This window comes from Polistes fuscatus, unplaced genomic scaffold, assembly GCF_010416935.1.
Source record: "Polistes fuscatus isolate 324 unplaced genomic scaffold, CU_Pfus_HIC Scaffold10, whole genome shotgun sequence".
NCBI lineage: Eukaryota > Metazoa > Arthropoda > Insecta > Hymenoptera > Vespidae > Polistes > Polistes fuscatus.
The window spans coordinates 6157197-6171641 of record NW_025112998.1 but is presented as its reverse complement, the minus strand read 5'-3'; the positions used below and the strand labels follow the sequence as shown (position 1 = coordinate 6171641).

At 35.0% G+C, this 14445-nt stretch overlaps 1 protein-coding gene across 2 annotated transcripts in view; it reads left to right on the top strand.

Moving 5' to 3' along the window:
• The window catches only part of LOC122526094, a 75364-nt gene that overhangs the window by 29652 nt on the left and 31267 nt on the right, over positions 1 to 14445 (top strand). The gene's annotated exons all lie outside the window — the stretch shown is intronic.

The following is a 14445-nucleotide window of genomic DNA, read 5'->3' as shown; positions in this document are numbered from 1 at the left end:
TTTCATTCGTTAAACTATTATCTTATTCGATCTATTAATGTCATTAAAAAATTGTATTTTTATTTACACGTTTATTTTCTCATTTATGAAATGCGTCAGTAAGTTCATTCAATTCGTTAATGATCAATTATAAATTCGATTAATTCGTTCATAAATTCCAATGAATTTCATTTATATCGACATAGTTACATACTCGTCCTTTTTATGAAATTCGTTAGTGAATTCAATGATGAATTTCAATGAACGTCATCTGCATTCGGCAACGAGAATTCATTTATTTCATTTAGCAAATTAATTCGCGAGTTCATTTCATTTGTTAACGAATTTCGTTTGTATTCCCATAATATTTATTAGTCTCATTTATAAAGTTCATTGTTGTTATTTATTACTTTGAATTATTTTATTTAATTAAGCCACGCGCGAATTCTACCTAATTCTTTGTCGTATTCTCGCGTGTGTTATTTACACATGTTATTTATGAATTTAATGAATTTCCCCATTAATGAATAAGAATTAATTTTGATCTATTTTTGATAATTATACGCATACATATATATGCGTAAAAAACTTTCCGTACTTGGACTTTTCGTCAAATTGATATTTTCTTCCAATTTATTGTTTCTCTTATCGAATCTTTCCCCTGTTTATATAACGATATATTTCACGTACCTATATTTCAAATGGAAGAAATCTAAAGAATCGAATAGACGTATATAATTAGAAGAAAAAACCATAAAAAGAAAAAAAAAAGATGTGGAGAATCTGTAAGGAAGACGAGACACTCTCGTGTCATGTTCTGGGACGAGTTTCGAAGGATACATCGTGTATTTTTAAAGGAACGTCGTTCGAGACCTCGTCCCGAGAGAAAGCGGAATTGAAGAACGTGATTGCAATTTCCCGTCCCGAGGATAGGAGAGAACTGAGAATAAGAGAAGGGGAAAATAAAAGAAAAATACGAGAAGAAAAAGAAAAAGGACGGACGGAAAAAAAATGGAATTTCTTGGATGGCTCGAGGAAGCGAGATAAGCTTGAAAAAAGTTCAACTTCGCGCGAATTTCTTTTAGATCGAAACCAGAACGCGTTCCCGATACGGATATTCGCTGAGTTAGATCGATTCGTTGCCAAGATGCAAAGCCAAAGGGCATCGCGTAAACGCGGCAAATCGCGCGGAAGCTGCTCTTCCTTCGCGACTCCAAACCCGCCAAAGTCCAAAATCAAACATCTTTTTCCCTCCAATTATTATTATTACATACGTTGAAAACAGAGAACGCGATATAAAATCTAACAAAAAACGAATCGAGGAAATAAAGAAGTCGTTTAAATCAATGGAAGAAATCTTTTCGTTGAAATAGCGATGGACCCTGTCGTCGAGAATGAGAGAGAGAAAGAGTAATAATCTCCCAGAAGGATTATCAACTTGGAAAAAGTTGATAAGTTCTCCTTGTCGTCGTAACAGTAGTCGCGATTTCAGGATTCCCGAGGCATCGTCCTTTTCTCGAATTTGCATCTTTTTCCACATCTTTTATCTTTTCTCTATCCGTAAATAAGAGAAGCTAACGACTATTTGAAATTCTACGATGGTACCAGAGATTCTTGACTTTATCTAAATATATCTCGACATACAGTTAGTAGCAGCGTTTGAATAAGACTCCGACTTTCAAATTACGATTATTTAAATAAAATCAAAGCGAAATACTAGTAATCATTATTATTATTTTTATAAAAAAGTTCGTCCACCGCAAAGATCTTTGAATCTCGACTGAAATTCGAAACGTCAAATCCACGAATAGTTCGACTCATCTATCCTTGTCCTTTTTCTCTATCTATCTAGCTATCTCTTTCTTCGTCTCTTCATTCATACCTCATCAGACAGTTCTGTTCTTGACATTTAATTCATTCATGAGTATCGACGTACGGGATTCGAGGAGATTATGTTCGTCGGAAGAATATTAAACGTTCCATTATAATTCATTACTTACCGGTCGCAACTCGACGACATCGCGCTTATATATTTTTAACTCGTTTTTAAGTTTTAATCGTCAATTTTTAGAAATCGATCCTGGAACGTTTTTCAATGTAATTTGACCCAAAGGGAGAATATTTATACTAGCTATTCAGTTTTAAATAGGACACACTATTATTTGCGTATACATGCTTTGGTAGATCCTTTGTTTGAATAGAATATTGAAGAGGAACAGGAGGGTTAAAAGCGATCGCATCGAAGGTAAAGCAGGAGTTTTGGCAATAGAATATAAGCGAAGGTTAGTCTCCTTTCAATAGCGGCAAATGTAAGCTAGAATCTCTATTCGAATACACGTTACTTACATATACATTAAATGTACGTAATCGGTTGGTCCTTCGCGAAAGTAAGTAGTTACATATCGTACGGATAGTATTTTCAGTTTGTTCAATCCCACGGGGGTTTCTCGAAAAGTAACTTTTCAAACTCGTTCGCTAATGCGTCCTCAAATATCATCTACGCGTGTGTGTTTTAGAAAATTGTAAGTCCACGAGTTAATGGTCAAATCGTAAACGCGCATACTAGGAAATTGGATGTGAAAAGAGTAGGCGGGAGGAGGGAGAAGCGTTGAATCAAAATAAAAGGGAAAATTTATTCTTATGGAAATCGAAGACTTATTTTGAAATCCTTAGCCCATAGATTTAGCGCGTTTTGCAAGTTTTCCCTATTGTTCGAAAGCACAGCGAGCATCGAAAAAGATCGCGTTTTTATTCATGAGTAAGCGTGTCGAGAACGCGGGAGATGATAACGTACATCGATAAACGGAGAATCGCGAGAGGCTTTGGATGCTTTTGTTCCAACTATTCCTAACCCACAATAAGCTATATAATATCTGCTTATACCTATCTGTTCCTCGTTAAATGACTAGCTAAATCCACAGGATAGTTACACGAGCGCAATCGTATAAATATAGAACTACGAGCATTATCGTACGAAGAAAGGCAAACTTTCGAGATGAATCAAATTTCAATCTCATCCTTAACTATTTCGGGTCAAATTAGAAACAAATTCAAAACCCGATCGATTATTGGAATAAAAATACGAAAACGTTATAACTTCGAACGGAAATGATTAGGAAAAGAAAAAAAGTAATACGGAGCTTAAATAACTTTCATACTCGATCTGTTATATTATACCGTATACTTTCTTATCAATGTAGCTTTCTTTTGTTATCTGGCCACAATACACAATATAAATCATACCCCTTTATCCTTTAATATAGTGGATCAACTGTGATACTTCTCTCCCTCTATCTAGAAAATACAATAGGTATAATCCAGTCTTTTTATCTCTATATTCATAGGCATAAATATCGAAGTAATAGAGAGAAAGAAATAATGGCCTATAATTTAAAAAACTTTAATATTTTGTTTTTAATTAAAGTTATATTACGCGTAAATACAACGTTGAAAGAAAAAAAATAACGATCTTAGTTAAATTCTATTTCTTTCGCATATATTATTCCCGTTGCACGCATGCCCAACGTTCGGAGAAAGTCATATAAACAACATACAATAAAAGTATTTTCACAGAGGGCAATGATCCATTTCAACGGTAAATTTCGAAGGGGACGGTACATAGATCTTATACTCCGAGCTTTTAGACAATAGTAGACACTTGCATCCATTAATTAACAATTATTTTAATATTCCAATACACTCTACTTACATTTTAGATAAAATACACTTGTTTTAAGCGTTATCAAATAAGCGAGGACAATTGAAAAGAAATAAAGTAACATAAATAGTAAAATGATACGTACGTATTTACTTATCGCTTGCTTCTCTTTATCTTTTGGTCAGTAAAAAAGTTTCTATCTAGAGAGAGAGTGTGCCTTGCATAAGCATCGAGTAACACGGTTTCTTCCCTTGAAAGAAATTCAATTAGGCAAGAGATTACAGCCAACGTGTAAAAGTTTCTCGTCGATATTTTTCTATTCTAGAACGGGAGCAAAGACGGTCGACCAATCGCGAGAGAGAGAGAGAGAGAGAGGGAGAGAAGGAAATTAGAAGTGCAAGAGAAGAGATTAGGGAAAGATCGCTAACAATTTTCTGGCCCAAACTTTTCGCCATTTTCGAATTGATCCGTACAGGGAGACGATTAGCGAAACTTTTCCTACGGCTAAATTTAATCACCGACTATTTACAATATACCAGGTGTCTCGTTTCATTTTTTCCTAATGTGCGCCAACGTTGCTTCATTTTGTCTATCTTCAAATTTTTTAACGATTGGTCGACAAATTTTGGTCACAATTTTTTTAATAAAAAAATATTATCGCATCGTTAATTACAAATGTTAAGTAGAGAAAATATTTCTCTTTACCCTGGAGAAGTTTCCTACTATTTATCGATAAAGCTGAACAATGTTTAATTCGTTGGAAATTGACGAAAATTTGTACTCGATCGAGAGACCCGCGGGTCCAAACATAAACGCGCATATATTTGAATAAAAATTTATTTCGAAATAGCTTTTCATTTGAAAACATTCGAATATAATGTTGAAACGTGATTGCTGGTTGAATTTTTGTTCCTTTTCGGAAAGAGGAAGGGAATCTTTTTGAAGTTTCACCGGGAGTCATAAGAAAAGTTTTCATTTGTAATTTTCATCGCGACGAGAACGAGCGTGCTACGTCATGGGGAAAACATTTTTCAAATGTTTTAAAATATTTGTTGTATTTATTTTTGTTTAGCACATTTCTAGCTCCAGGCCATCTACGACGTAAAGAGAAATCGTTTTAACGAGAAAATACGAATTCCAGTGCACGCGTGTATACGTGGCATGCGTATATTTATATATCTATACAGAGGTAGCTACGTTTAACGATGACCATTCATTCGCGGGTAAAAATTCTTTAAATTTAATCCTCGTTTTTTCCCCATCGACACGCATGCGATGATTACGCGTCCGCGTTGTTGTTTCGACCAAAAAAAGAAGAAAAAAACGCAAAAATAATCGATAGCTCTGTATAAAGTATAAAAATGAATATTTCATTTACTCGAGGACGTTAAAAAAGAATATAAAGGTAAAGACAGGTAATCCGAGTACTGTTGTATTTTGTCGATATCATTAACCGGGTAGAGAAGGAAAATACGTAATTGCGTTGGTTGCTTTTAACATCGAAAGACGTCGTTGTGTGTGTTCTCGTGCGCCATTAACTCGACGAAAAGTTAGCTTACGGACGGTCTTCGAGCCGCAATAATTCGACGATCTAACGAAGCTGCACTAACGATTAAAAAGCGTGTGCTACCTAAATTTCCTAGTCTCTTTCAAATTACTGAGATAGAGAGGGAAAGTTGTTGCAGATTAAGGACAATAAAAACAAACCCGAACGGAGAGAGAGAGAGGGAGAATGAATAACGACATTTAATGCATTTAAAACGTATGAAAGTAGGTTTGCCAAGCTAAATAGGTCTGTATAATGCATATATACAGGATGTTCCGGCAACAGCGGTATAACTCGGCGAGGAATGATTTCTCCTAAAAAAATAAGTCCAAAGTACAGAACTGCTGCGAACGTAAATCCTTTTTACTGTTTTTTGCTCGCACCTCGCGCCTTCCCAAAGAAAAATATCTATTAAAAGTAAATGATTACAAGTGCATATATAATAAAATATAACATATTTTTGACAGAAAATAAAATATCTCTAGGGAAGAAAGATTGAAAATTATGGTACGCGTGCTTAAAAAGACATAAATTTGATATGGTTGTTTGGCATCGACGAAACAAATGGCCACAAATCGAAAGAAACAACTCGACGTAAACGAACGTTTTGATAATAAATACGGCTTTCATCTTGAAGAAACACATCAGTCTTTTACGTCAAGCATTTACTTATATTTTTTAGTTTCCCTTTTTTAAACTCGAGTGCTCTTGTTCTTTACCTTCCGCTTTCTCGCGCATCCACAATATATATATACATAGAGAGAGAGGTACGTAGCACTTTGTTCTTGTTAGAAGAGAACCATTTTCCTGTCTTTATTTTCTTAAGAAGCGAACGAGAGAACATCGCTACCAAAAATTCTTACTCCTGTGACACATTTTGACATAAAATAGCTTTCAAGAAATTCGGCAAAGCGAGTGCTTTATTATTGGCTAAAATTGATATATTACATAGTCAAATATTTGCGTAAAATCGCTAAAATCAGGGCTTCGGTTTGTTTTGAAAAGGAGGCTTAAAAAGACGCGAACGCGTAACTTATCCGCGCGAAGCTTTAGTTTGGTCCTTCCTTTGGGCAACGTAGATGGTCGAATCCAGTGGTGGTACCTAAATTTACGATATACCATTATCGTACGTTACGTTCAGAGTTGGAGAAGAGAGGAAGAGGAAAAGGATTCGCGAGCTATGCCGTTACATCGAGCGTTATTAACGAGCCAATTGCTTAGATATATTATTATCGATTATAAATTCGAATTCGAATAAATTAACTATCATTTCGTATTTCACGTGGGATACTATTCTACGATGATGATTTATCGAGATCTCTACTTTCAACTATTATCTTCTTTGTCAGTTTTAAATCATTTTTTATCTTACAATTTTATTCCTTTTTACGCATTAAATAATATTGTCTTTTTTTCTAGTCGAATATACCTAAACAGGATACGCCCTTATTTAATTATACTTTCCATTGCGATGGCAGAGTTTTGTTCCAGAGAGAAGTAATTTGTTATAAAGGATTTGATATATATATGTTTGGAACAACGGAGGAATAATATTTATCTTTGTCATCCCAATTCTTTTATTTTTATTTTATAATTATTATCTAAAAGCCGTAACGAACGAAGTAATATTTTTATCTATATAACACAGCGCGTATACGATGGCATCGCAATTTAAATTTAAATTTATACTAGGTAGATCGGTAATTCCTAGGTGGCTCAATTTTCTCCAAACTTATATATCGCGTCTATTCATTTTCATGGAAAACTATTTTTCCATTAAAGTGTTATCAGCCCATATTTATAAATCGAATTAATTACGTATTCGTAATTGAGCTATAATTTGTTGCTAACCCTAGCACGTTTCTTATAGGGGATAAGAATATAGGTAGATGGAAGGAAAGAAACTGGTGGAGAATTTGTGGTTGAGCGGAAAGAAGCGAGCCACGAACCCAAACGTTAGCCATCGTTAATGGAAAGGAGGCAAGAAGTCGATGCTGGAAACGATAGAATTGGAAATTGCACGTCCTCTCGTATTTTCCCATTGCTATCGACGATCTCTTCGATATGTACAATATATATATATACAGCTATGTACGTATATCGGGTGACCCGCAAGTTTTTATGAAATATTTTCATCGAAACTTTTATTATATAATAAAAACGGATCTAATTATATTGAACGAAGACAAAAATTCAAACCATTGACGATATCTTCGAACAAAATTTGAAAACAATCAAATGGATCGAATATTATTATGGAATACTTTTATCGCATCTCACGAATACTCGATAACGATTATTAATAGTTGGCGTCTCGATCAAAAGGTAGCTAACAGATTGAAAGTTTGAAGGGTCTGTCTTTTAGTTTGGCGACGTTCGTACGGCATCGGTAAAGCGACATTCCAATTAGTCGATCACTGTAGATACATTGTTGGAACTCGGTCGACGTAAACTGAATACCACCCTCGATAGACACACATACACGCGAGCAGATCAAGAGCAAGAAAGAGAGAGAGAGAGAGAGAGGGAGAGAGAGATTTGCAGAGAGAAAGCCAAACGTTAAACTTAGACACGAAGGTTAGTGTAGTAAGAGGAAACTATCTGCATTCTCGACGTACCTGATATTCACCCTATCTCGATGTATAAGAAGAGACTTCTGAGAGAAACAGATAGATAGATAGATATACATACATATATATATATATATATATATATATATATATTGGATGAAAGGGCTAAGAGTAGTCTTTTTGTTGCAAGTATATATACTAAAGCATACTACGTCGACGTAGTTTCAAACTATTCCAAGTCCATCCTTGTTGTCGTCCTTTAGTCCTTTCCCTCTATATATAAATATCTCTCTTTCTCTTTCATTTCCTGCTATTTCTCGTCGGGGAACGATACGTTAATTTATTCGGTACACTCAACGCCGGTTATCTCGCGAAAGATAGTTTGTACAGAATAGTATGTCGTACATGGAAATTATTTCTTCTCGTTTGAGAGAAGATTCTCTTTCTCTCTGTACCTCCCTTGCTAACTCAACGAAATGAATTAACGATGTATATCGGGTGGACCGATTTCGCAAATCCAATAATAAGTGTATTTCAACTTTGTGGGATTTGTTTTGTTGCGTCGGTTTGAAGTTTAAGATAGAGTTTGCGTTTTGTATCATTTGAAAATCGAGATTACGAGTCGGTCTTTTTATTATCAACATTTATATATTTACGCTAAAAAATATGTTGCAACAATAGGAAAACTCGTTATAAATAAAGAAGATATATGTGTGAAAAGAAACGAATGTCGGAATGTAACTTAGTAGAAATTTTGTTGAGCGGAGGAGAAAAAGATGAAGCATGAATAAGATGAAAAATATGGCGAGAGCACGCGAGACGTAGGAAATGATTTCCGACATTGAATAAGAAGAGATGTGGGTCAAGAGAGTAGGTTAGTTCTATATATACGGGCTGTTTCTCATAATGGGCCGTATGAATAAAAAGAAGTATTACCTTTTACTAGTGAAACTCTTAAGTAAATGCTTCCCTCCAAGATATGAATAAGAATTAATCCAAAAATTCAAAAGCTTTTCCGTATCTACCTTTCGCAACGAGTACTCTCCTTAATTTCGAATAATTAGTCCAAATAAATTTGTGGATTTTCAATACTTATGAAATTATTCTCAAAATGTTTGTTTAAATAATATTTCATTTTGGAAGCATAGCTCAACGCACGTCTGTAGTGCTATACTTTTGACCGTTAATTCCTTTTTTATTTCTAAATGAAAGAAGAGAGAAAAGTTTTCTATTACAGTTCCTTTATTAGGAATCTTGGTCGGAGCGTAGAAGGAAAAGTAGCGCGGATCGAAAGCAAATGAAACGAGTTGCTCGCTCCTTTTTCCCTAAGACTAAGTAATTTCCGTATTTCTTTTTGCTCCCTCCGTCGTCAATGGAAAATTGTACCGTAGCAATGGGTAATTGGTATTCGGTCGTGGCGGGTCGTGGCGGGTCGTGGCGATTGGTCAATTAGGATTAATGGGGAAAACCGAAACGTAGGAAGTGTCGCGTGGCGTGGCGTGGCGTAGCCTGGCGTGGCAAGGGTCGATGAAAGGTCGATGAAAGGTCGATGAAAGGCCGCTGAAAGCCCGATAGAACGGCGACCCAATAGCGGTTAATCGTTGCGTGCTAGCTGCTTCGACTTCCGGTCTCCTTTGTATACGGTAACTGCATCGAATCCACAAATCGGAAATCATTTTCATCTCGAATAAAGAGATAAGATCAAACCGAGTTTAATCTTCTAATATATTATATAATAAGAAAATTATATATTTCACCTTCTCGGAGAGTTTCATTTTGTTCGTTATATTTTAAAAAGAATAAGTTTGCCGAGGAGGAGAGATTATTCGGTTACATTTTCCGCGTATTTTGTATGCATAATATTTTATTCGTATTTATGTATATTTTTGTCTACGTTTTATACGTATTTTATATGCATGTAACATACATGCATATAAAATACATTTTGCGTAAACATTAAAAATTGTTTGTAGTAATTATAAATACCTCATATATCTATGCAAAATGTAATATATCGAATGGAATTATTTCAAGTTTGACTCTCTTTCCACTTGCATTCGACGAATGGTTTCTATCGTAAATAGGACAAACGACTAATAATAATGATTATATCTTAAATATTTCTGTATGGGAAAATTAGTATAAGGAAAGAAAACTAATCGATTAAAATCACAAAATCGATGGTAATTAATTACGTAAAGTATACATATATATATAATATTCATCTCGTTTGTAGTTGAACATCATAGAGATATGTACATAGATTATACATGCCGATTGAATACCAAAGGAATATATTGAAGATAGAAGATACGTTCGTCAAAGTCTATGAAGTGCAATCGACCTACGTATGAGTAAACGTATTAGTGTGTTAAAACGATCTATGGAAGGTATACACTATAGAAACGTTTAGATTACAGTAACAGAGTTTATACGAACGAGCCTATGTAGTCCCTTTACAGTTTCAACTACGAACCCAAGTCATTGACAATAGAGATTCGACCTATGTAATACGACTACGACGGAAGTTAATACCAATTGCTCTCTCTCTCTCTCTTCCCCTTTGTATCTCTGAATCTGTCTATTTCCAACTCTTTCCGTATCTCTATTCCACTTAACGCAACCTTATCGAAGGGAGAAACCTAGTCGAGTTTCGTGACTTTCTAGAAAATTTCTAATTGAAAAAGTTTCTTATAACATCGAAAAAGAGGGAAATAGGGATAAGTACAAAGTTTGAAGAATAAAAATGAACAAACATACTTCTTTTCGATTGTGTTTCTTTTTTATTAGCGAGTTTCTTCTCGGAATTCTCGAATTAATAGGATTACAGTTATCGCGTTACTTTCGAGAAATAAATATTTTGTATTTATTTATCATACTTAGATATATATGAATCTATTTGAAGAAGATTTGCATAGTCGCGAAATTATGAATAAAAATTACATTACGTATATTTTTCTCGTGAAAAATATTCAAGTAACATCAATGGTTCTCAACGCATCGAGTAAGCAACATTTCCTTGATAGCGTATCTAGAATTGACTAACAAAACAAATCGAAAGTATAGTAATACTGATTGTACAATACAAATGCAACTTGCAGCATGTAACTATGTACATAATTTTATTGGATGAATTTGAATAATGGTATAGGAAGAAATAGAGAGGGAGAGGGAGAGAGAGAGAAAGTAGATGGCATGGAAATTATATTCCATGGGGAAGGAGAGATTGAAATTAGCATTGAATAAATAGTCTAGGATAAACTGCGACAGTTGGAAGAGTGAGAGAGGAAATAATAGGAGTTTGTGCGTGTACGATCACAAGAAATTGCAGAGTTTCAAGAAGCTTAAACAAATGATTCACTAAGGACATAGAAGCTCGTTCGCGTCTATATGTTCCGTCTAATCTAACTCAAAGTAACTCTGCCATTACTCGGAGTGTGTGTGTGCGCGCGCGCGCGTGTGTGCCACTGTAAACCAAGTATCTTGAGATTAAACTGTACCAGCCCAACCTATATTCTCTTATCTGGTAGCACCCTTAAAGACAATAATATATTATTCATATATTGCGTGACGTTGTCAAGGTAACGAGTCTTTTCTTCCTCCTTTTATTTTTTCTCTGGGTCTTATTCCGCGTCTCGTTAAAATCATTATACATTTAATTATTACTAAATTGCGTTATCGCGAAATCGTAGTATCGAATTTCTCGGAATTTCAATCCTTTTATGCAAATGTTATTACATTTTTTTTATCAAATTTTTATACTTCGATAAAAAAGTAGAATTTAAATTATAATCGTTAATATATCCCCTATGTATAAAGATTGGATTTTTGGATTTTAAGGAGATATTAATTGGTGTACGTATATCTCATAATTCGTTTATACGAAGGGTATAGATTTAACGGTAGATGCGAGTCGCGTCCAATCGCTCTTTCCGTCGCACTCACTTTTTATTTATAATAAATGGAACTATAAGGTATGACGTCGATGATTTACGCGAAAGTCAGCGGTCTATATCACTCGCGATATTTCCACATTCGCGATGGAATCTGATTACTCGACTCGTATAAATTCTTTCCTTGTTTTTTTTATTAATATTTGTTTTTTAATTTTTCATTTTTTTTTTTTTTCTTTTTTTGGATCCGAGCAACCACCGTAACTGCCATGCGAAATAAAACGGAATATATAAAACCGAGCTGTGGAGGGAATTAAATAGTAAATAAATGAAATTAAACTTGGGAGCGACATGTTGCATAAACAATTTTCTACTTTTCTCGTTTCTCTTTGCAAACTATTTGCCTTTCGATTAAAGAAAAAGAAATGGTCAGGGCAAAAGCAACAAAGGATGTCATTTGGAGCGGGGGCAAAATAGTAACGGCGACTGTTTGGAAGAATAACGGATGCAGGATTACTCGAAAAATAAATATTCAATTTGTTAGAAGGAACTTCAACGTTCTAACGTTTCTATCTAATAATAACGATAATAATAATCGGCATGATAATAAAACAGAGAAGAATAATATTTAGCGAAAGCATTGGAAAGTTGTCCGATATAAGAGTTATGATGGTACGTGTTAAAGGACGATATAACACGTGCGCGAAAATAGTCGCCATTAATCGTCCACCCTGGTGCGTCGAGGTACCAGCTATCTAATGCAGAAAATCCTGCAGCGCCTGCACTCGACGATGAAATATTTTGTCCCTGGCTTCGCGATTGGAGATCGTCAATTCGATTACCGATACGAGAACGCAGAGATATCCATCATTGAATTCGTAAAGCCCTTTTCAATCCTCCCTCCAACATTTTATTTTCAAGTCCCTTTCTCTGCGCGGAGTTTGCAAATTTAGAAAAATCGGAAACTTCCATAAAGTTTATATAAAACAAAATGTATGCGTGTACGACGACGTACGCGTCTACTACCGCGTCATCGACCAACGCGATACTCATTTCAAAGCTGTATATATATATATATATATATCTATGTATATGTATATTTATATAGAAAATACGCGAGAGATAGGAGGTACACTATTTGAAATATTTTCCGTCGACTGTCGTGAAAATTAATTGATGATGAAACGAAAATGAAACGAAAATGAAACGAGTTTCTAGTGTGACATTTTTTTTCGTCGCTTGGTTACTTTTTCCTTTGCTTTTTTTTGCTTCTTGTTTTTTAACCAAAGCAAATGATATAATTTAAATAACCATAACGTATGGATGAATGCCAAATTACCATATAGGATAGGATAGCTCGAAGAAAATGTTACAAACTTTTTTAATTACAAAAATGACCCGAGTAATTTTCTTATTGTTAGATGAAAACCATCGGGTCAACGATAACGTATCAATACTCATAGCAAATACTAAAACTGTTTGTTAATTACTGTGGAAAATCGAAACAAGGGTATCATCGTTGAAAGAGAAATCAGATCGCGTTTATCAACGATAACAATCGTTATCGCAATTGAAACAAATTCTTTCTTTCTTTCTCTCCTATCCTAACTCTCCGATTCGACGAAACGTTCCCATCGGCGATGCACTCCGATCGTTTCATCCATATTCCTTAGGGATATTAACTTCACGCGTGACATTAGTATTCCATAGAGACTTCTTTCCGTCTGATCATTTTCTCTCTCTCTCTCTCTTTCTCCCATATTAATGAGGAAATTTGATAAGAAGGAAAAAGGAGAAACGAGCGAAATGGAATCGTTAATGCTCCAATTAATTCTCAGCAAAATTAGAAACCATTAGTGGCTAATAGTTCGTCTTGGATTACAAATTACTCTCTTAATATCCGTAGAAATTTGGCGTCAGGGACGAAGATCCGTAGCCCCGAATAATTTCGAATATACATCCTAATTTTGTCATATTTTTCGATCTTCTCGTTTTCATTCCGTTCTGTCCTCGTTAGAGGCAAATGCCTGCATCCTGTCATCCGCAATTTAAGGAGAAAATCGCTATTCTTTTTCTATTTTTAGTAAGTAACTACTTAAAGTTTCCTATGCGATGCACCGCTCTTTCTCTTTCTCGGCGAACAGGTCGATAAATTAGTTTCCGTCCTTCTCTCGGACTTTTCATCCTTTTCGCCTCGAATGCGTGTACTTAGGTAAAAGGAAGAAAAAGTTTATCGAACCCGTTGGGAGAAGGTAAAATTGGATCCTCGGCCATATCGTTTCTTTCTCCATCTTGCTCTTTTTCACACGGATTTGCCAACGACAAACGCGATCTCTACGTTTCGTTCTTCTTCCTGGCATATCGGGTACTCGATTACTCCATTATTTATAGAGAGACTACGTTTTTTCCCATGAAAATTCCATCGATGCAAACCTTCTTTCTCTCTATCTCGTTCTCGCATACATTTCAAGTCAAACCTTTCCTTTCTCTCTTTCCCTCACTCTCTCTCTCTCACCTTCCTATTCTTTTCCTACTTTTTTCCTACTTTTTTCCTGCCGTTTATAATTCTTTACATTTGTAGGACCCATCGATCGAGTTCGGAACGTTGAACTTTAGACTTCGATATAAATTAAAGAGTATTTTACTTTGCAAATGAACCATTTATCAATGATATTTATTTTCACGACTCGTTCCGCGATTATGCACCAAATCGAAGCGATCGTAGACGAGAATTTCCAAATCTTCGTCACCTATTTTTTCTATATTATAGAACAAAAAATAGGGGCAATCTCGATTAGA